The 25,618-nt window shown below is 27.4% G+C and overlaps 1 protein-coding gene across 1 annotated transcript in view; it reads right to left on the bottom strand.

Annotated features, from left to right (window-relative positions):
• Nucleotides 1-15,910, bottom strand: part of LOC107455277 (teneurin-m-like) — a 445,997-nt gene extending 430,087 nt beyond the window's left edge. The window contains exon 1 of the mRNA XM_016072782.3: nt 15,607-15,910. The gene's annotated coding sequence lies outside the window, so the exon portion shown is untranslated. The remainder of the gene's footprint in view (nt 1-15,606) is intronic.
• Between the last annotated feature and the right edge of the window lie 9,708 nt (nt 15,911-25,618).

Below are 25,618 nucleotides of genomic sequence, written 5' to 3' on the forward strand. Positions count from 1 at the left end.
TCTCTTGAATATTCCAGCATTTCCATTCGCTTCTTTATGAGCAAAAATGATTGGTTAATTTTTAATAATTTTGGAAAAATAAAAGTGTTACAGGGAGGAGATAGCGAATTAGGAAATCTTCTGCAACCTGTTAGATTAAATATTGATTACAGGGAGTCTGAAACGCTATCACCACCAACTCTTAAATAAATCCATTAACAATATTTATCAGAGGAATCCCGCTAAACTTGAAGAAAATATTGTAAAGTGTGAAAATATATGGCGAAGTAAAAACGCTTTAAATTTATGCCAAACATCACGGACTGGTATTTTTAAGGTAATGTGTTTGAAATTGCAGAAAGAACATCTATTTTTTCAGAATTTTGTTTCCCCTTGTTTGTGTCTGCAAGTGGAAAAAGTTAACGAAATTTAGAAAGAAGGAGGAAAATGGAGAAAGAGTTATCGTCACTTTTTAATGATAAAAGTATTAAGGAATTAGCTTATATTAATAAATGAGAAACATATAATAAATTTCAAAGCACAAATATTAAAGAAATAATGTGAAATCATAAAAAAAAACATCATTTAATAGAAATATTTGTTTAAAAAAATTGTCCGAAAATTTATTTTTAAATTTACTAAAAAAACATGTTTGTTTGTTTGTTTTTTCCATAAATTTAAAAACAAATTTTCGGGTCATTTATAAATTGTTTTAAAAACTAATAGCAAGCTCTCCGAGGGTTAAGTTGGTGAAGGCTTAAGGTAGGGAATTCGATTCTAGCGGCCATCAAAACAATCGGTGTTCGTTAAAGCTGTCATGGCTGAAAATTATCTCGTTGGTTGTAATGTGAAAGTTTGATATAGAGTTCCAGCTGAAGCAATTGTCCATGGTGTCTGACCAGAGTCAAAATTACGTGGTATTCTCACCATGGGCTAGTTGCTTGGCCATGGTTGGATGGTATACATGCATTATTGCAAGCTAAATTTGTTTAGACTCAAGAAAATAATTTTTTTTAAATGCACGCAAATGTATCACTATGAAATTTGTATCAGTTTCTAACCTGTTCTTTAAAAAATAATGATTATAAAAAAACACATAAAGATAACAAAAATTTAATTGCTGTAAAAATGGGTCGAAATACGTATAAAAACATTAAAAAACACTTTGCCTAAGAAATTATGTTAAAGGGTTATAGCTAAAAACAATGTAAAAATTTTAAATCAATACAAGAGTAGTAATGCAAATAGTTATTGTGACATTGTATGCACAGACTTTAAAAAATTAATTCGAATTAAAAGATAAATTCTTACTCAATTTATGTTTTTTCTCTTCTTTCAAAAATACATAAATAATTGCTAAATAGTAATTTATTTAAAGAATAAGTATAATCTTTAACGGAAATTTTTTTAAGAGAATTTGTGTTTGATTTGTGAATGATGGTAAAAATACTAACATATTAAATTATACAGTTTTTGAGATATTATGCATACATAAATTTTAAATATTAAATAGTTGGCATTCCGGAATGACATGACGGAACAGTCTTGAATAAATACTGATGAACTAATTTCTTAAGAGTTAATTTAAAAATAGATATTGGCAAATCTACTATTAAACGATAATAATCTGCATTTCAAGTTCCAAAAGCCTATTTCGACTTAATGAAACATCTTAAATTGGCAACATTTTTAAATAAAAATCTGATAAACTCATAGTTAAATGCTTATTTAAAAATATGCACTCGCCAAATCTACTGAAACATCAACTATTATCGGAATTTAAAGTTCTCTTTTTATTAATAAATATTTGACTCACTAACCAAGCAAATATTTTTCGCTTAACTAGTCAAACTTTTATTTTAAAAGGCTATTTAATTAAAAATAATTATTAACTATATAGATCTAAGGAAGTAGTTTTTTTGTTACGTTAATAACTTAGCTTCTCGATAAAGTTATTCAGAACATTTTTTTAAGTAGGCACTTCTTAGCCAAACAAATACTCCAACTTACTCTTATTACAATTACTTCCAGCACACTGGAGCAGTATCCTTTTTTTTGGTAAAAAAATCTTAATCGATCTAAATTCTTCATCCAGCTGTTAGTGAAGACAAAAAGATTAGTGGACCGGCACTTTCATTAGTCTCTCTTAGAAGAGCCCATATGACACTCGGAGAGTGCCAATAAGGTTCGTCCACGTGCTTTCAGGGACAAATGAAAGACTGTAGAAAATGCCTGTCACACGCCTTCCCGAAAGTTGATTAAAACGAACATAATTAATACGGTTACTTGGACCCCCCTTAGAATTGAAGAGGTGCATGGGGTGAAGTGCAGTAATTGGTTTTTGCCAGAAAGTCAAGCGCGACAACCTTTGTAGGAGACATGGGCATATTTGCATATCGATCTGAAGGCTTTTATTTCTCCAGAGAATACTTAGAGACTTGGGATTTTCTCAAAACAGAAACCAAATAAGGCCCAATTAAAGAGATTAAGCAAGCTTAGTTCTTGGATAAGTGACTTTTAAGTTTCCTTTAAGTGATATTTTACATTTTGCTAAGATTTTTTTTTTTAATATTTTGATTCATTCATAGTGTTCTTAGTCTTTTTTATTGTTTTAGCTGGGTGGTCGATAAAACTGAATAGCTGCTTCAGTGGTTTCAGTAAACAGATTTGCTTCACTGCTTAGTTGAATCAACTGATTCAATTCACTGATGATACGACTCTAATGATTCGATTCACTGATCCGTGAATCCTGTTATTTAAGTGAACGAAATCTACTTTTGAATTCCTCCTTAAATGATATTTCCCGATATGCTAAGTGTTTTGACATTTTGATGATTAATTTTTTTAGAGCCTTATTTATTGTTTTAGATCGTTGGCCGGTAAAATTGAGGAACTTCCTTCGGTGATTTCAGTAAATAGATTCATTCCCCTGCTTAGTTGATGCATTTATTATATTAATCAACTGATACAATTTTCAGATTCGTGATTCATATTATTAAAGTCAAATTAATAAATTAATTTTATGATGATTCGTTCAGTCCAACACTGCTGCTAGTTGTTGATGAAAATTTTAGGAGTAACTATATAAGAACACTGATAATTACGAACTAAGGGAATAAAAACTAAAATTATGAGGCATTATGAAAAATTTAAGATTTGAGAAACGAAAGAATTAACTTTTGCTAATGTGTATAAAGTATAATACTTTTGCATTAAAAAATGTCGAGGTAAAATAATATTCTGAAATATTTATACATTTATTTCACTTAAAATATTCTATTTTAAACTGAACAAGAATATCCTCTATTTCAATTAATATTAAACCACATCTTTTGCTTGACAAGTGTCTATTTTTAACTGATTTGAATGATTCTAAATAAAGTTCAAATTTTTTGTACCTAATCTTTCCACTTTTCGCCTTAAAATTAAAATTCGAAAATGTCTTCAATGTATCCAATAGGAATCTGAGAGAGTAATTACACATAGCCATTCAGCTTCGTGTACGAGCCAATTTACAAAGCAAATGACATTTTGAGAAAAGGTCATTTCTTTTAAATATACAAGAATCATTTTCTTTTATTTTTTTAATTGTTATGGGTCATTTTTGTTTGTATCTCTCAAAGGCGAAAGAAACGTGACAGATACTAAAATTATTTATCTTATCTATTTTGTTGAAATTGAAACTATGCTTTTAACAATTAATAACATTATTAGAATTTAACACTTATTGAACTGAAAATATTGACTCGTTGCCATAGAAACCATCCAGGATAATATTTTGTTTTCATCATTCATTAAGAGTGAAGAGTATATTCAAAGGTCAGTAATTATATATATATATATATATATCTATAGCCGAGTGGAAGGATTAAAACAGGTTTAGGCAGGGAANAAAAAAATTTTTTGCGAATTTGGCAAGTGTTCAAACTTAACAAATTTTTTCACCATAAAAACAACCTATGATAAAAAGCTAGATTCAGTTCGCCAAAAACAAAGTATAGCAATTTGATCATACGTAACTAACAGTAGAGGGTTCAGTTTAGAACATATAAAATTTTCTTGCAATTTGAATGATTTTTCGCAGTTCTGTGAACATTTGAATTTAGACCTTTTCTTTGTAGATTTCAAAATTTTCGCAAACTTTTGACAAGTAGTGTATATATATATATATATATATATATATATCTTGGCCAAAGAATACCTGATTACAAAGTTACTTGCAAGCAACATATAATACTGGATACAAAGAATACTTGCTTTTTGTTCGCCAAGATATATAAAACAAAATAAATAAATACAAGAAAACACGAAGAAAGTTAAGAGAAACAATAAGTTTCATTTATTGCGCATTAACTGCAAGTAAACAGAAACTCATTAGATAAGTTCAAAATGAAGATAAAACAAAGGAAAATTATAATAATTAAAAAAATAACAAACAACTGATTTAAAAAAAATGATTAATTTTTTTTTAAAAAAGAAGAAAAAAAAGAGATATTATCTTTTCATCAGCCCACACGATAATATCCGCAAAAAAGAGTGCTTTCTGATATTGTATCAATTTAGCTCTCTTTTTTGCGGATATAGTCGTGTGGGCTGCTGAAAAGATTATATCTTTCTTTTCTTCTTTTTTTCCGGTTTTTTAAAAAAAATTTCATCCCTTTTTTTTTTAATCAGTTGTTTGTTATTTTTTTAATTATTATTCCTTCCCCTATTTTTCATATGTCTATAATTTTCCCTCGTTTTATCTTCATTTTGTATATATATATATATACAAAATGATAGCTAGATAAGCTGCAAATACACAGAACTCGTGAAATAACTTTTAAACAAAGGAAAAAACATGGAAAAATACGTAAATATTTTTAAAAGAGGCAAAGGAAAAAAGATTAAAAATATTTAAAAATATGAAAAAACTAAAAGACTATAAAGCCGGAAAAAAATAAGAAAAAGATAAAATCTCGTTATCAGCTCACACGACTATATGCGCAAAAAAGAGTGCTTCCTAATATTGCATTAATGCATCAAAGCATAATATATGAATACAATAGTGAGAAGAACATCCTAAAAAATTGAACTAAAATAGAACAAAGTGAGCAGAAAAATGCAGAATAAAACACAATATAATGTATGACACGAGTAGCAAATTCATATATACATCCCCTTTTCCAGCATCTTTCAAAAATGATTTAAAATATTTTCGTAACAAGTTGGCCAGATTACAAAATATGAAAATAATTAATTAAATAGAGAAAAATTGGATCATTTTATGGCATGTTTATATATACACACACATTATATATATATATATATATATATGTTCACTCACTATCATATCTTAAGAACGTTTACCTTAGTAACTAATGTTTTTTTCTTTCATTTTATGGAGTAGAAAAAGGCAACATTCCTCGAATAAACAGAAGAGAGACATTTCCTCGAATTCACTCATAAGGGAAAACAAAGACAGTGTTATAAATGACTAAAAAATAAATGTACAATTATTTCAAATAAATGAATTTTTTTCCCTACAACATATGCTCTAAGTTTATAAAAATATCAAAAACTTTATTTTTAATATTTAATTTAAGTTTATATTAATCTTAGTATTAGTTCAATTATTTTGCTACAAAAAACCCTTTCATTTTGTTAATTAAGTTTGAAACATAAACAAAATTTCTGAAAATATGCTTAAAAAATGTTTAACTGATATAATAATTATTAATTGAACTTTAAAGTGTGCTTAATTGTTTACCTTTTTTTTCATCATATTTAGTTTTAAATAATAAAAACAAACTAAATAATATAGCGAATTTTTTGTACAGCGTTAAATGATGTTTGTGTATTTACGCGACTCTTATTAATTTACATTAAAGCAACTTAATTTAATAAATTAAGAGTCTAATGTACAAAACACGAAAAATGAATTTGTTTTCAATATAATCAATTATGTTATTATTCAATACAACTCACAGGAGATATTATCATATGAAAAATAAGGGTTAATTTAATTGATTTTGTCGAATTTTCTTCTTATGTTATTTGCATTAAGAAAATATAATTTAATTTGGAAAAATATCTTTTATCTTTTATTCTCTCAAATTTGTTGCAATAAATTTCTGCATAAATTCAAAATTTAACTTCTCATAAACGTGAAGTAAGCTCAGAGTTAAAACTTAATGATTTATATTAATCATTAATATAAATCATTAATTTTTAACGTCATTTGAAAAGAAAACAAAATACGAACATATATTAGAAATATATCAAAATTTTGCCATTTCTGCTGAATAAATTTAGAAAAATGCTTTTGAAATGCCAGTTTAAAATCTACAACTAAAGCTACGTTTGAAACTGATCGTTTTTTACAACTCTTCTTGTTTTATAGCTTTTATATCGTTTTTTTAAAGCGTAATTTTTTTTAAATCTCTTTTTAAAAGCTGTGACCATTTTAATTCTTTAATTCTGAAGCATGTTCTTATTAGAAGAATCAACAACTAAATATTTTCGGCATGGGAGAAACTGCAAAAATAATTCATTGCTTAAAGATTAATGATCAATTGTTTCAATGTTCTAGCTTGCTTCATTCTTTAATAAATGTTTACTCCACATACTTTCAGCTAATTCGGATATATCGGAAATCATATCGGATTTCAAGGAAATAATATAATTCAACAAACTTTCAGCAAATTTCATTTGAAGAAATAACTTTAAATTCTTGGTTTTCCAGATTTTATAAAGATATTAATTTGAACGTCTTAAGTAAAGCATATTTAGAGTTTTATAAGTACGTGTAAAAAGAGTTTATTATCTTAGATTTTAGATAAGAGATTTCAGTGCTAAACCTCTACATTTTCGTTTTTCATATAGACAATAAACTTGCATTGTTATTTAGTAGATATTCCAGAAAAATGAATATTGCAAATCGCGAAACAATGTAGAACACGGAGAAAAAAAGTCTGGTAACATAACCGTAAAATATGATAATGACATTTCTGTTTAAAAAAAAAAACAACAGCATAATTTAGGTTAATAAAACCAAAATATAACGTAGTCAAGTCATTCCCTTGCTAATTTTTCCGTTCATACGGTAATAGTTTACAGAAAATTCTAGCTTTCAAAATTATAGCACTCATAACCACAACTTTAGCAAAATATACAGAACTGAAAATTAAATTTATCCAAATAAATGGTTTTTATGGCATGCCTTGCTTAAGTTAACGATAAACAGGAAAACATAATTTACACTATCTGTAAATTTGTCTGCAGTTTCGGTTATATCAATGAGACTATCTTTTAAGCAATGAGAAAATTTCATTTTCTTACTGTATCAACTGAACCAATTAAAAGAAATTTTCGAATGATTCTTAAGATCATGTGTTGAAATTTAGATAGTGGGTGACGGGGGCAATTTTAAGGTGCTAACACAAACGGTTCTGGAGTTATTAGAAGGAAATAGAGGCACACACGATCACAACTTCTTATTTTACTACTATAGATATTTAAGAAAAACAATTTAATCTACCAATACATTTTCAAAAAATCGGCAAGATGTTTAATACTAATATTGGTACATTATATCATAATATGGTGCATATTTATTACCGAAATAAAATTTATTATTAGAAATGACAATATCCTTCTGGGGACGGGAAAGCCTGGTTGGTTGGGCACTGGGCCCAAGTTCAAGAGTTCGTGGATTCGATCCCCGCTGACCGAAGACTCCCCGTATATTAAATGGTGACTGATGCACGTTAAATATGTCGAGTCATAAAGTCCTCCATGTTACCACAACGAATCATACCTCTGAGTTTACTGATCCAGGAGTATCCTTTCCTTCTGGATTGGCTCAAAATTACAAAACCACGGAGTTGAACATTAGTAGTCGTAAACCCGAAAATTGAGTCGGCTGTTCAACGACGGATATAAAATATCCTTTCAGGGAGCCATGGTGGTTCTGGGGAAAGAGCGTTCGCCTTCCAATGAGGTGATCCGAGTTCGAATCCCAGTAATGGCAGGTCGATATCGATTCTACTCGCGGCTCTCACCGACCACAGTGCAGACGTAAAGTATCCTAAGTGGTAGATTTATCATGGGTCCCCTTGCCGTAAGGCTAACCACGTGAGGTTTCCGTGGTTTTCATCGCAATATTACGAAAATTTAGGGTTAGTTCCTTAAAAGAGTATCCCACGGAAGCAAATTTCTCCCATACTTGATCCAGGATTTCCCTTGTATTCTGGATTGGGTTCAAAATTACAAGACTACGTAACTGAAGATTAGTAATCGTAAATCTGAAATTGGGTCGGTTGTTCAACGACGGTTATAAAATATAAAAAAATGTTCTTTAAGGAATCACTCTTAAAAAATCAATTCAAAATTAAATCTTAATTTCGTTACCTTCAACGATATTTATTTTTCTTAGCTGCGGGCACTTGGGTTTATTTCCGATTGGAGTCAGAAGTTCAGCCAGAATCGCTACTCTCTTATAGTTACCAAGTGGACACCTGTGGCTAAGCCACAGCGTTGGCGTAGCGTCGCCCACGTCATACAACCGCAAAACCGTTCATAGGGCGGTTACATTCACACAATCACACAGAAGAAAGCACATAGAACACAAAGAGAGAGAAAGTTACATCTGTGCCTACGATGGGATTCGAACCCCCAACCAATGGCCCCGTATTCCAGTAAAGTTGCCACTGGATCAGTGATCGGCACCTTGAACCATATTATTGTGCAAATTAATTAACATATATATATATTATGGAAAGATAATTTATTTTTGTAAAAAACAATATCAAGGAAAAACTCTAAAACAACGAAAAAAAAGATTGGTTAATCGTTGAATCATAATATTGGCCCTTGAACCAACAAATGGTGCAAATATTGTGCAATCTGAATAATGTATTAATCTGTATCGTGTAACAGTTCAAGTTGGACATTAATATTGTGTAAGAAAGTATAAAAAGTATGTTTAATATGTTACAACTTACCACGAAACAATGATTGTTTCGAATTTTAAACAATATTATGGTTAAAACTATTCAAAATTTATAATAATGCATACTATTATAAATAAAATAGTATTAATAATAAATGGTGTTATCATTATTTAGAATGCCATTTTAAATATCGTAACTCGAACTCTTCACATTTTTTTAAAACTAACTATGCTTCATAATATATTGATGATTACAATGGTAAAGAACGAGTTTAGAAAGCTCAAAAGTGGGAGCCTACTTTCAAGTCAGACCAGATTTAAATGAAGAAAACAAATTAAGTAAAAGGGGGGGGAGAAAAGTTTCTATCCCAAAAGTGGAAACAATGGGAAAAGACAAAACTCGAAAGTACCATGATAGCTGAGAGAAAAACCGAAAACGTAAAGTTGCCAAGGAAAAAAAAAATTATGAGTTGAGAATGGTTACCTGTTGTAGAGCACTGGAAACACACCGACTTTTTTCACCTTTATAATTTTTGAAGCTAATGATGTTACTATATTTTCAAGTATATCTTCTCGCTTTAGTTTCTAGAGTAAACATTCATTATAATTTCACTGATTCATAACATAACTTTTTTTGTTTCAGTTATTCCTTTTTTTCCCTCATGATGGAGTGTATCTATTACCATAGATTTCTGATCGATACCCAAGGAATCTATATCATCGTGAAACAAAGGCCAAGTATTCTTAGCAGGGTAATACCAAATGAAATAAAAGGACTAAAGAGGTCGACCTTTCGGCCCTAAAAGAAACCATCTTTATTCCTCTTTCTAAATCCAGTTCCTCTTCGGGGTTAAGACGACATAATCTTTCTCGGGACTTAGGTCTTGGATCTTTCTCTAAAGTAATCTGGCCAGCACAAAGCTTTAACTCTCTTCTGACGTAGCTCATTTCGAAGAGTTAGGGGTCGTAGTCTTTTATTCCTTCAACCTCTGTTTTGTGTCTGATTCTTTGTTTTATATTACCTCTTTAGTTTCTGCTCGAATAATCAAGTAGTTGGTTGAAAGCAATTCCTTTTATGTACAGAGTATTAGTATGGTTTGAATTATCTTGAGACGTTCACTTGCAAGAATGTACAGTAAGAAAATCATTATTATCCATTTCGTACAATTTTTTCCTTACATATTTGATGGAGACTTAAAAGCAGATTTTCTTTGTTAAAATTAATTTTAACGCACTTGTTAAAAAAAGAAAGTTTTAACTCCGGAATTTACAGTTTATTTTTTTCAAAGCGTTTGTTATCATCAGAAGCATTAAAATTAAACGAATGAACTGAGTTATTCGCAATGCTGGAACGGAAGAAAAATTTCTGTTCAGATAATTTAGTTTCAGAACCCTTCTCTATAACGAAAATAGGAGGGTCAAAACAACTTTGCCAGGATTCTGTGGAATCAGGCTTTAATTGCGGTAAAGTAATCGATGTAAAATATCATAAATATATAAATCAATTAAAATGTTAGATATAGCAAAACAATTCGAAAAGTAATTTTTAAAGAGATGGAAATAAAACTGACAGTATCATTTCTCTATATTTAAGAAAATGCAATAAACAATAAGAAAATACCTATTTTAACAAACTAAAATAGCAAGTTGTTTAGTAAAGAAAATAATAAATATTAATTTATGCACAAAGTTATTCATAGTTTACAGAAAATCATTTTTTTAAATAGAAAGTTAGGAAGTAATTGCGAAAATTTACACGGAGAAAAAAATTCTGGCAAAATTACCGTACTGTATGGTAATAATATTTCTGGTAAAAAAAATCTTAATTCTGCTTAATAAACTAAAATATTCCGATTTTAAGCAATTAGTTTGGTATTTTTTTCTATTTCTATTGTAACGGTTTACCGGTTTTCAAAATTAAAATTTGTATTACCACACAATTCAGTTAAAATTAGATAACTAAACAGTAAATTTAACCGAATAAATGGCTTTTACGTTATTATGAATCATGAAAAATTACTAGATTTTATCACATTCACCGAACTTAATCAAACATTATAAAACAGTACTTTATGGTTAATTTTGCCAAATACATTGCTTAGGTAAAAATTATCAAGATTTCTGGTCTTTTCACATAACCAGAAACACCGTAAATTTTATTATATTCACGTCGTTCTGCCACAGGTAGTTTTTTTCTCAGTGCATTTGGGGAAAAACGCTTCTTACCACTTTACAACACGAGTATTATATATTTTAAGCAAATGCACTCAGATAATTCAGTGAAGAAAAAAAACGCTTTATAGAAATCGGAAAATATCTGAAATTAATTACAATGTACCTCTTTTAGAAACCAAAGTAAGAAATAACAACAAAGCAAAACTTCGCTAGATGACATGTAAAAATAGCACATACATAGCATACACAGCTTGTATTTTAATAAAATTCAAAATTAATTCAATTAATCTATTTAACTCCTCAAAATGTACAAATTATTATTTTTTTCTTGTATTGTCTGTTAACACAAAAATATTTTTGTTTAAAACCACTTGAACTGCTTATTCTGTTTAATTAAATTTCATGTGTAAATTAAATAATAATTATATTTGACACATTCAATAATTACTCCTAAATTTCAATATTTTTTAAAGTATGGTTTTATAATAGATACAATAATTTATTAGCTGTAACACTTGTTTATATTTCATACAAATATATTTGGTTACCATTTCATAATTATTCTTCTCACACTGCACAATTACTGATCACCCATAATGAATGCATATTATTTGGTGCTTTTCGTATAAGTGCGTTTGGTGCAATTACAAGTTCTTTGGTTCGTTTTGGTGCGCATAAAGTTCGTACAAGTGCATTTAATGACCAGCTTAAAATAAAATACTCATTAATTATGTCATGAATTCTTTCTCATTCCTTATACTCCGTACCAATATTCAAAAATATAATAAAATAACAATATTCAGACATGAGTAACTAACGGTATTTACTGTAAATAAATATCTTTTATTATTATTCTGAAACCAAATAATAATTATTTATATCACATTAATTAATTTTAAGACACAGATGCAACGATGTTTACATTTCATACTTAAAAGCAATAATAAAAAATATAACTTAATAACATCCAAACTGATTAGCCAATAACACTTTCGTTATTTCATGACTGATAAATATATTTTAGTACCATTTTAAAGCAAAATAATAATAATTTATATCACATACATTAATCTTAAATCTAATTATTCATTTACCACGATCCAATACCAGTAATTGAGATTAAAATTTCATAATAATATCAAAACTTGATAAGAGCAAGTTTTCACTTGCCATCGTAATACGAAATAATAATTAATTAATACCACATTCTTCTCACGACATATTATTTTTAAATTCCTCAAAGTTTTTTAATTATTAAATGAAATTTAAAATTATTATTTTATTCTTCAGTATCACTAAATATTTACAAATATAAGACATAAATACATAAAATTTGAATTGATAATTTTTGGTTAATAAATAATAAATTAGCATTGTTTAGAATATTCAATTCCAGGTTGAAATAACTTTAAGCATTTATTGATAAAAAGAAGAAGAAAAAAAAACATTCTAATATTTATGGTTTGTTAATGATGATTTTTCGTGAGAAAGATTTGAATCAATTTTATAAATATAATCAATTCTTTTATCGAAAAGATCATCAATAAAGGGCGCTTCTCAAATCTATACAGATATCCGTGACAAAAGATCATTCTCGTCTGGTCACGATAAAAATAACAAAAGTTGTTTTCTTTAAAAGTGGACCAACATTGAATAAATGAAATACCCAAAAGACCAAATATGTGCTTAAAATGCAATTAACTGATGGGCATATTTTAAACTCGTATCTTTAATATTTCCTGAATAATGACTTTTGAATAATTTATTTAAAATACAACATTAAAAATTTATTAAAATGAATCATAAATGCTAAATAAATTTAAATACCATGTAGTTTACTACTCTGTAAAATATAAACAAGTTCAAAGCGCTTAAACTCAGGACACGAATATTTTAAAAATTCAGAGAAAATGATAAGCGTTGTTTTAAACAAGAGGTAGTTTTTCTTTAGCACTGAGCAGTATTTTTTTTTCTTTGCAACACTTCATAGAGAGAAAAAACTTCTGTTAAGATTACCGTGCTGTATGGTATTGAAATTTCTGGTAAAAAGTAATTCTGATTACCATAATTACCGAATTGTACCATATTTAAAACATTTTTTCTCACATTTTAAAACTATACTTCATTGTTAATCTGAACCAAAATCATTTTTAGAGCACTTCGGTAAAAATTATCGTGTATTTGGTGATTCTGTTGAGTCGGAAACATGAAATCTTTTACCATATTCTGGTAGTTTTGACAGAATTTTTTCTCAGTACCGAAATTAAGTATTAGATAAAATATCATTTAGTTTCAGTTCGAATTACCTTGTAAAAAATCTGGTGTTTAATTGAAAAAAATTTTTTTTCGTAACAGCTGCTATAATAGCTTTTGGTGTAAGAAATTTAGAAGAACATTCTGCTGTTTTAAGCAACCCGTGACGACAAAAAGTATAAATAATTTTTAAGATATTATGTTTAAGAACTATTTCGAGTTATGTATGTGATTATATTTTTAAAGTGCTTATGCCCCTAATTTGACAAGTATATCAGGGATGTGCAAAAATTACCCAATGAATGGTTTTTAAATACTGTATATACTGCTTTTTATTAATCAGAATTAGGGCTTTTTATTACCAGAAATCTCATTTACCATACAGTACAGTAATTTTTCTAGAATCTTTTTTTGTGAACGGATACCTGAAAATATTTTATTTCATTTCCTTTTGATTATGTAAATATTTTTAAAGGTAAATATAGAGAATAAGGAAAGTTTAAAAACTTATTACAGTGTTTTTTTTCCTAAACAAGCGATAAAATATAATTAATATTATCACGTTTATTTTTAAAAAAAGTAATCAATGAAGAGATTTTTTAATTGCTGTTCTCAGCTTTCCTGAAGTGAAACTGCGTTTACTTAGTAAACAGAAAATTGTTTACATTGACAATATAATTTCTTATACGAAGTGTCTCCTAATGTACATTTAAAAAAGCTGTTTTTTTAAAATGTTAGATAAGATCAAAAACTACGCAATGAATTTTTTCTGAAACATGTTTAATTTTTTTTTCAACTTTTGCATTGAGAATATTTTTAGTTTTTTTTGCTGTTTTTTTATGTAACACGTAAAGGAATTCCAGTTTAAATAAAACAAAATATGGTAGAAATCATTTTATAAAAAAAACAACAATTTGTAAAACATTTAACAATTTTTTAATCCATACTAACTCAGCGGACAGCTTACTTAAATAAAGCATCTTTTTCACTTATAAAGAGATTTTCGTTCATCGTTAACATTGGTGTTATTTTGTTCTTAAATCATCGTATAAGAAACTTTTAACAGAAAGAATACTTTAAGATAGAAAGGAACTATTTTCAGAAATCATTTTCAACCTTAAAACCTATTTTTTTTTTTTTTTTGCTTTTATCGCGATTAGTTGGTGACGATTAGGATAACTTTCTTATAATTAAATTATAATACGAATTCATTCATAATATTTTTCATCGTCTCTCTTTCGCAACAAACATTTCTTTTCGCTGTTACAGCCATAATATTTCGTTAAGCAAAAAATGCAAAACATTAAGCTACATTGAAAATAGATAAATAATAACTAAAATGGTAATATTAGTTCACATATAAATTTTATTTCTTAAGCAAGTAGTTCCTATAGCTTACCCGCCTTTTATACATAAGATCCGTAAATATGAAGATGGGTGTATTAAAATGAACTAGAAAAAAACTATTCTAATTAATCACTGTAAATGTATTCTGTATTGTTTTTATTAAAAATCAGTTTATTTTTTCCCATTTGGTTATTGTTTGTTTAAATTTATACTCTAAATAGTTTGATTGAGCAGTTAAAAAAATAAAACAATAATTCTGTGAAAATGTATCGGCATTATTAATTGTGATAATATTCTTTTTCTTAATTTTTAACCAAAACAAATAAAAGGCAAACAAAAGAGCAAAATAAAAACAATCAAATAATATAATATACAAAATAATTGAAACAATTTATGTAATATTTTGAATTCTTTATTTTGAGACAAAGAGAGTGCTAAACAGTCTTTTTTTCTAGAAAAAATTAGAATATTTTTATAACGCTTAAAAATATACTTAATACAGCGTCTGCAAATTTAAAACTTCAGTTTTTTTAAATTTTCACGATTTAGGTATTTACTACAAACAATTCTGGCTTTAATAATGAGACATATAAATTTAACTAATCGATATTTTGCTCTGTATCTTAGTGTTTTGTTGTTTTCTGTTTTATCTGATTGCAATTACTCAACAGAGAGTCAAAAACAATTTTTTTAAAAGAGATTTGTTGAAATTTCTAAGACTCTGATAAGGTTATTTTACAATTCTTAAAATTTTATTACTTAAATATTTGTAATTTGTGTAATTTTTTTTCGTTGCGTGAGCTTTAAAAATAGATTCTAAAATGTTTTTCGTTTCTTAAAGCATATAACTATATTTAAACATATAAAATTGCTTTACAGTGATGTTTTAACGTTTATAAATTACACAAATAAAAACTTACCTATTCATTTAGCTGTTTTCATTTAAACATGAATTATTTTGTAGTTTGACTCCCTCAAGTGAAATATTTATTTTAATATAAATTGTTTATTTTAGTTTTTAAACCTTTTTTATGACTTGGCAACTTTCTCATGAATACGAACGTAGCCACGAAAAAACGGCTGAACTATTCCATCTGATACATATCTTAACGGAACACACGTGCAGTACTGTTTCGATCCGATTTTAAGTTCTGGAGCGTGCCGGATGACTCGCGCGGTTGTGCGCCAGAGACACTTATGAGTCCCGTTCCCGGGGATTTTACCGGAGAAGATTGGGATGTAGGCGGGACAAGGCGTTTCGTCGCCAGAAACAGAGCCAAGTCCTGGCGATAAGCAGGGTTATCTAGGAATCGCAACAAAGATATAGTTTGGAAAGCCTGTATCATTCTGGGCTCGGAGTTAGGAACGGAGGAATAGGAAAGAGTATTTGAATCGGCGTTAAGTTGTTTTGGGAAAAGGTTGAATATTTTTGCTTGAATAAATTTGATTCTCTGTACTTTATGTATGTCATTTTCATATTCCGAAACTGTGGAGAAATTCAAAAAAAGGGGATAGTTTTTAAGGAAATTATATATTTTATAAACGATTCATAGTTCGAACAAATTTGTTCTAAATACAATTTATTTTGATATAATGAAAATTTGGATGTAAAATTTTCAAATTAAGTCATAATAATGATAGCATTATATGAAATAAATACAGTATACAGAACTTATATTACAAAATATAGAATAGAATTAAATAACATTGCCTCAATATTTTAAAGTTATTTAGCGCAATAACAGCAAAAAATTGCTTAATTATGAAATTTTGCACCATATGTTAATCATTATGTATTATTTTACCTGCAATATGAGTTAAAATGTTTTGCTAACGAATAACTTGCGTTTTAAAATATGATTTTATATGCCTTTAAAAGTTGTTGATCTTAGAAGGAATCTAATTAATTTTCTTATAGATATTTTTGCTGGGAGAAATATTTATGCAAATCATTTTTCAATGAAATAACAAAATACGTGTTGAATCAATTCTTATTTATTTATACAAGCTAGGAACAATTACCCAATGAATGNGATCTTAGAAGGAATCTAATTAATTTTCTTATAGATATTTTTGCTGGGAGAAATATTTATGCAAATTATTTTTCAATAAAATAACAAAAGACGTGTTGAATCAATTCTTATTTATTTATACAAGCTAGGAACAATTTGTAATAATTGCATATTTTTTATTGCAGGAACAAAGAATAATGCATCCCAGAAGTTTCAGAGCGTTATTGCAAAAAATAAGAAACCCAGAACAACACTTGAAAACATGAGACATTTGAGCATTTGTTAAATTTTGAGAAGTTAGAAATATTTCATTATAAATATCATTTTAAAACATTTTTTTAAGTCAACAGTGCAGTGAACCATCTCAAATTATAGAAAATATGAATAGTGAGATTTTAATAATCCTTTGTATAATAAAATAGTAAAAAGTTTCGATTTCTAAATTATGTTCCCAATTAATAAGTTATGGAAAATTGATCTTTAATTTTTCATCAATTGGGTGACAGAATGTATAAAAATTAAAAATGCAATAAAATTATTTATTTTTTTCTTAATGAATCAAATATGTATTTTGGGTAAGACCCTAATCAAGTATTTAGGCTGTTAGATTTTTAAATTTTGATAAGATTTTTAAAAAAATTTATATGATGCTCACATTACTCTTCCAAACTTATTCCTCTTACTTACATTAATTATTCCACTTATTTATGTTAATAAGAATAATCGCCTTCACTCTTATTATTATAAAATAAGATATTTAAAGAAATTTCAAAGAATCATTCGTTTCTTTCTTTCTCGTAAGACATGCCATGTAATAAGCAATTCTTAATAAAATCACTATACCCCACAGTGGATAAAATTATATTTTACATTGTTTCGAAAAAAAGTCGCGTAATTGAAAATTAAATGGAAAAAGTTTTATTTTTTTAAGAATTATTAAAGAGTTATTAATAATCTTTTTTCTTGCATATACTTTTATTTTCTGATAGGAAGTTTATTTGATTTGACGAAATGCTTCAATTATTTATTAAAATTATGATATAGCTATTTTTTCATTCCTTTAAAAGAAAGAAAACTGCCTGCGTTTTACTGAGAATTGTGTTGTTGCGTTGCTAAATAAATAATAGTACTAAATGAAAGTTTGATAACTAATTGGGTCAAAAAATTTTAATTTATTTCTGTAGTCGGTAAATAGATTGCTAAATAGGATTCAAAAAATTTGATTTGGTTATTAACGTGTTATTTAAGCTACATTAATAGGCAATTTGCACCGGACTGTGATTTATTCTCAGTGCTGATCAAATCACAATACTGTCACTTACGTGCACTGCACTACTATATTTTTAATCGAATAGCCAGTGCTTGCAAAAAGAAGAAGAAAAAACATGGCCTCCGTATTACGTTCCCTAACTATCCAAATGTAAACGGACTTTTCTGGTCCTGATATCACTGGAGATACTGTAAGGGATTTCGGTAAGAAACAATCAAGAAAGTGCAAATCATTCAGACCCCTGGATCAATCACGGAATTACCATTGCAACCTAAGCAATGTGCCGTCTGATGATAATTTAAATTGGAACTATTCTAGATGCAGCAGGACACACGGTTTTGCATTTTTTGAGTCAACAACGCTACCAAAGTTTGTCACTTTGTTACTGATTTTGATCCATAGAGAAAATAAACCAACAAGTTTCAAAAGTATATTGTAGCAAAGTAAAGTCCTACATTCTCAACCATTTTTCTATAATTGATGTTTCAAGTTACCAGTTATGCTGGGGAGCCCAGTTGTTTAAGTAAATTACAGTCATTTTAATTAAAAAATGTGCAACTGATTTATTTTAAAACAACCGAGAACAACAAAATAAAGAATTTTGTTCCAATTTCATACGTGAGATATATTTTTTTCAGTTTGCGTTCTTTAAAATATTTTTGAAATCAATTTGCTAACATAAATCACTTAACCAATAGTACTAAATAATCATAATTTCAAATATTTGAACTGACCCCTCTTGCTTAAGGCGATTCATCCTTCCAGATTGCAATTATCATAACATAAACAGGGAACGGCCAACATGGCACTGCAACTTGCAGTGATTAATGTTTCAATGAAAGACACTGAGTAATGATGGTTGCAATTATTCCTTAACCGAAGAGATATGAATTCAGAATGCATTGACGGGGCTGCTTGTAAACATTGTTCGCAAATGTTTGGTCATGCTAATTGGTAAATGGGCGTGTAAGCTAAAGTCAAAGTTTAGAATTCTTCTATACATCGGATATCAAAAGATTTGTTTTATATTTAGTTCTCTGGATTTAAATCTAACCGATAAAGTTCAATCTTTGAATTTGTAATAAGACCCCAGAGAGTAAATGGTTGTGAAATTGTTTTAAATGGTGAAATGTTTCTGGAATTGATAAAAAAAAATTTAGTTTATTAAAACTATTATTATAAAGAATATATATTTGTTTGAACTTTTCTTAAAAGACTTAAAATTGAAGATTTGAAGAGAAAAAATATATAAATTGAAGTTTGTAAGTTTTGGTGAGAATTATGCTAAATGATCCGAAATCATCACCTTTTTTTATTTTTAAAATCTGGGTAAATAATAATATAAAAATAAAAAGACACAATTTGTCGCAATAAATTCTTAAACAACAAAAAACTGACTTACATCTATTGAATAACTAGTGATTGGTAATAGAATTGGTACAGTGCTTGGTAAAAGTAGGCGAGATGGTAAATAAATTAAAACCAGTTTGATCGACGAATGAAACTTACCAAGAAAATACCAAAATGTCACTGGCCAGTAGAGTTAAATTTGGGTTTTCTTTACAGACAGTTTTTAAGGTTAGGAAATGATATATATAAAATATATTTTGTATATTTTTCAGTAATTATCAAGCTTTTGTATATACTAGGTACATGCTCAAGGCTTGGAGGAAAGAAAAAAAAAGTAATTATCAAATTATAAATTATGAAAAGCTGGAATTTTTACTTAAATACATTGCCAAGTTACAGATGAAAGCAACTATAGTCTGTGAAAGATTGTTTTAATTTAAATCTTTTCTCCTTTATCAGAAACATAAATATTTCCTTTTTAAAAGGCCAAAATTTTAACTTATAAATATAGTTACTTATAAATATTTTGAATAATAAACTCACAGAAATATGGCGTTTTCCATTTTAATAAGAAGGTTGTTCTAATTTTAATGTTGAATTGAATTATCAATTATTGAATTTCAGTGTTATTATTGCTTTTTATGTATCTTAAAAGTGTTTCTTTCTACTGTGTTTGTTATTGCATATTTGGAGAAATGTAATATATTCTTTGATTTCTTTTTATTAAAGTTATATTTTCATTAATTTATGCCTCGAAAACTAATGCGAAATGCGCAAAATGCTTCATATATATTGTTTCATAGTCAAAATATTTNCAGTGGGGACAAGTGAGGGAATGACATATTGGTATATTTTAATTACCTAAAATAAATAAAAAATAAAAATTGATAATTTTATTTTTATTCTTTTGTTAGCTTGCATTCTGAAGGACACTTTCCCTGAATTTTTTTTTTTCGTAAGCTGTAAAACAAACATAAAATATACTGGGGACATGAAAATGACTGTTTTTGTGAGAATGACCCATATATATATATATATATGTAAAGGGTGTGTGCTTTGCGGAACAACCTGCATTGTTTAAAAAGTTTAGATTAGATTAGATAGAAAGTCAAAATTAAGATCAAAAATGATTTTGGACATTTCTAAGCACATTTAATGCCTTTTTATAAGATTTATAGTATAATGTCCCTTAAATTTTTTTAAAACGATAATTCAAACTTTTTTGGTTGAAAATAATTTTACTGGAGAAAAATATCTGTTGAATGCATTTCAATTTAAGTAATGCAATGAGAAAAAAAAAAGTATGGCTAAAATTACCAAAATATGGTCAAATGCACCGTGTTTTGAACTCTATGGAATAACTAAAAACTCGATATTTTTTTCCGAAGTGCTTCTGTAATTATTTCGGCAAGATTAATAATAAATTATGTTTTTTTATTGTAAGAAAAAATTTCATAAATGTGGCAATGTTTGACAAATTTATCATGATACCTTAGAGAATGAAAAAAAACTATTAGTTAGATAAAATTTGCTTTTAGGTTATCATTTCTTTTCAAATCTAATTTTTTTAAATTTAATTGTGGTAATAAGGTCAATAGTTTTAAGAACCTGAATTTCCGGTAAACTATTAACATATACACAAAAAAATTACGAAAGCTATGGCTTAAATACCGTATAATTAGGTTTATTAACCGGAATTATATTTTAGAATGTAATATTACCATACAGTGCAAAACTTCAATGTAATTCATTTTTCCTTGTAAGCATAATTTTCTTTAATGCAAGAATAGTATAAGAATAATATAATGATTTAGTAATAAATTATCTTAATAAATAAAAATGCATGGAAATGTAGGGAAAATAAAAAAAAATATTTTACTAAATTGCATGCTATATAGGAAATAGATTTAAAAAATTGCTGCAAACAATAAAACCTTAACAATTTAAAGAAAATTTCACGAAAGCTTAAAAAAAAGATAAGTTTTGGAAATTACAAAAACAACTTAGAATGACGGATTAGTACTAAGTAGCTATAAGACCTTTTTATTATTTTTTTAAACAAGAAAAAAACGTATATTTTTAACAGGAGAAAAATATGCAATTTTCTTTTTAAGAAAGGGAAAGTTGCATTGTTAATTTTTTTCAAGCATTTATCCAGAATGTTAAAGGTAACATAAAATGGTATTGTTAATTAATTCCAAAACACAAAAATTAAAGCAATTCCATTAAAATATTTTGTAGCCCAAGTTTTAAAATCTCTTTCATCAAAACAAAATTCATTTCTTCTTTAAAAACAGCAAATCTAAAGAATTTTATTTTATCCACAATAGAAAAATTAAAAAAATGTCAAAAAAGAAGAAAAAAAACTAAGAAAATTATCCTTTTTTTAGTTTTCTTCGATTACAAGTTTCATACTTATTTTATTCTTTTTTTCTTATTGCGATTATTCAGAGATTTTAAGGATGTGGTTTTCTTCAAACTTCGGCGCTATTCTGGTTTAGATTGGTTTTGAGATGGATTTTTGTTTTATATATTCTTTCTAGAACGGATGGAGGTGCTTTTAAAATACATTTTGGAAGTCGTTTAAGAAATAGATACCAAAAAAAAAATTCTTTTTCTACCCGAGGATATAGTTTGGCTTTCTTGTTCCAGATACAGTTAAAGAAATCGAGTCATTTTATTTTCAGCGAAAGCAACCATGTAACTGATCTAATGCTTCTTGGTTTGAAAATAAATTACGATAATAGCTTTGAAATAGTTTCCTGCTTCGAAGTTTAAAGACACTGAAAAAGTTTTATTAGCAAATTTAGAGTAATAGATTTGAAATGAAAGATTTTAAAATAATATCCCTTTCTTTTTATTCTGTATTTCATTTCTGACCCATCTGCGCTTAGCTTTCTTTTTTAGAAAAAAAGGAAGCATAAGTGTTTGAATATTTATTTTTCAAAATTAAGATGGTTTTGTCTCTACTGTAATACACTAATAACATAAATATTTACATGTGATCGTTAGTGAAGGCACAGTGTTAATTTTATTAAATAAAGTGGTATAAAACAAAAAGGAATACTCACTTGATCTGTAGACACACTTTTCAGAAAAGTTAAGATTTTTGATTTCCTTTTAACATAAACAAGTATGCAATTCTATTTTTCCAATCTTTACCACAGCAGAAATTTTTCGTTGCCCCAGATAGGCTCAAAATTGTCTCATGGGTCCTATATAAACCATGGCTCAACCATGGGTCCTATATAAACCATGGCTCAACCATGGGTCCTATATAAACATGGACCGAGGGATCAATCCTATTCCAATTTTTTAATGAAGTGTAAATTAATAGAAGGTAATAATAGTTTGACATAAATATCTAAATAAAACTATAGCTACAGCTACAACTTTTCCCATTTATTTTTCCTTTTAGTTAATGGAGCGTTAGGTAACAGAAAGGAGTATTCACTTTATGTATGCGCATATGTACAGCGTGAATTACTCATATTTTTCTTTTTAATTTAATGATAGAAATCAAAAAATCATAATAATTTGGGAGTAAACTTTTGAACGAAAAATTGAATTTTTTTAACTATGGATTTTGGCTTGAAACAAATATAAGTAAACTAATAATTTCAAACCAACTGTGACTATAATATTATAAACATTTTGATTTACATTTGAATCACTATAAAAGGTTTTCAACACCTTTCAGCTTATAAATATCATTTTAACTAAAATTTAACAATTAAAATATTATTAATTGTATCGGACTTGCACCATTATTGTCATCGAGTTATCACTAAATACGAATTCCGAAGCATCGCCATTCGCCCATTATTGTAATTCTTGCGCCATGTTAAGAACATAAGCAAAACTTTACATTCTTATTTATCTGTCTTTCTAAGAAATTGTATATTTAAACTGGTAACAAAATTAGCTATGCACGTCTTTTTATAAAATACTATTTATCCAACAACACACCAACATTCCTGTACTCTAAAAACGGTGTCAAATATCCCTTCAAATTCAATTCTGAACAACTCAAACTTTCGTGTTAGGAAATACTTTATTTCAAGTTCATATACACATATACCTTTAAAGTGTGTAATTTAAATTAAATTCCAATAATAGAAATAGTTTGCACCAAGCTCAGTGCAGTAGTACCATTCGTGAATCATCTTTTGTGTTCGAAAACACCGATTTCGGCGTACTTTGGATATCGTCAGTTGATTACTTTCATTCTAGTAAGAGATGGTGTCAATTTTTATTACCTTGCAAGTTCGATGTTATTAAATATATGCATGCGTTTGGTTGTATAAAAAAGATAATTATATTTTAATTTTTAAATTTATGGCAATTGTATTTAGTATTTTGATAAAACTTCATTTGTATCCTCCTTAGTTCTTCCTGATTCATATTAGCTTTAATGCTTCCGCTGTCATATGCATGCGTATAATTTACAAAGTTTACAAGAATAGTTGCGTGTATGCATATTAAACAAATTCTTCTTATCTAAAACTGTATCATAAAAACAACTTTGCTGTCTCTTATGTGCATTACATCTTATTGTTATTATGAAAATGATGGCGACTGCATCATATCAAAGATAGTGTTAAGGAACATTCCGGGTGTTCACTTCATTATGAACTGTCATTAATTACAATAAGAATTATCTGTGATTTGCATTGCACAACGTTTAGTTTAGAATAGTTTCCACCATTTTTTAGTTTTAATACACAATAAAGTTTTTGCACAGTGCTGTAAAATGCAAAGCAGATTTCTTTAGACACACTAAGACAAGTAGCTGTAAAATAAGTTCGTTAAATTAGTAAATTATTTTGTTAAGTTTATTCAAATGACTCTAAATTTGTTTTTCAAATTCTCTTCAAGGATTTTTAGAAATTTGACTAGCAATAAGCTACAGTTTTAATCACGTGTTAGTTAATCCTGATCATGGATATCGGAAAATTTATTACTATGCAAATGCTCTTCTTTTCAATCTAAGCATTCATCAGTATTTATTTTTGTTTAATGGTATAAATTATTTTCCAAATTAGAAAATCACTTTTTACACTTTTAAAGAATTTTAGTTACATGGAATTAAATCATCCTAAAAAAATAAATGTTCTTTTTTCTCAAGAATATTTTAAAAAATACTTCCGCATTAATCCCTTAAATGAACATTTTTAAAATTTTATGCACATTAATATGATTTTTTTTCTTTTAAAAGTACTTCAAATTCTTTAATCTAATAAAATTTTCTTTTAATCTAATATTAGTTATTCTGAACTTATTTAATATGTTAAAGATGTCTTACAGAAAGAAATAAAAAGCACATTTTTTCTTGAAACATTTGAATAAATTGAATCCATTCTTAATATTTTCTTAACTTGCTTTATTAAGTACGTTGGAATATTACATTTGCATAAATTGGGAAAGAATTTAAGACTTCTGCATATTTTTTAGGATTCATCATTATTTCCCCTGTTTTTTCGGAGCCATAAATTAAAAATCAATGTTCCTTTCATATTTAATATCCTTTTAAAAATTCACTTGTGTTCAAATGTATGCTCACACATTTAATGCATTCAAAGAAAAAATTATTTTGAATATTTTTTTTATTTATGCTTAGTTAAAAGAAGTTTAAAACTTATTACTTCTTTTGAAAATGAAATAAGTTTTTTTTAGCAAATACAATAAATTTTAACTTAAGGAACGTGAACTGAAACTGATTATACAATTTTAAAATTAAATTATGATAAGTTTCTCTTTTCGAAGTAAATGATTTCTAAAGAATTCGAGAATTCTCGCAATTTTTACATAAAATATTAAATAAGATTACATTGAAAATTCCACATCTTTAATTATTAAAAGTGGCTTTTTTCAATTAAAATATTCAATTGCCTTTCACTGAAGGGAATTGTTTTTTTTTTCATGTTGATTTGCAAAACTGAATAAGTGAGCATGGCATTTTTTTATGTGCAACAAATAAGAGCAAGTTATTCCCTGTAAAAAAGAGACTTACATAATACATAAAATTCTAAACATATATTATTATTCAGCATTTCCTTGCTTCTGAAATTTAAAAATTAAAAGTAAATTTAGTAAAATGAAAACGAATTAAAATTGTAATCATAACTTAAATAATTTATTGATGCGACATAAAAATAAATTGAATTGATAAGTAGTACTTATTTATTCTGTTGCTGAAAATTATGTGTTATTTCTAGTTAATACCGAATTGAGTGTTCATGCACACTTTACAGATTAGTTAAATCTAAGCACCAATTAATGACGAAGTTTACACCAAGC

This window comes from Parasteatoda tepidariorum, chromosome 4 (assembly GCF_043381705.1).
Source record: "Parasteatoda tepidariorum isolate YZ-2023 chromosome 4, CAS_Ptep_4.0, whole genome shotgun sequence".
Lineage (NCBI taxonomy): Eukaryota > Metazoa > Arthropoda > Arachnida > Araneae > Theridiidae > Parasteatoda > Parasteatoda tepidariorum.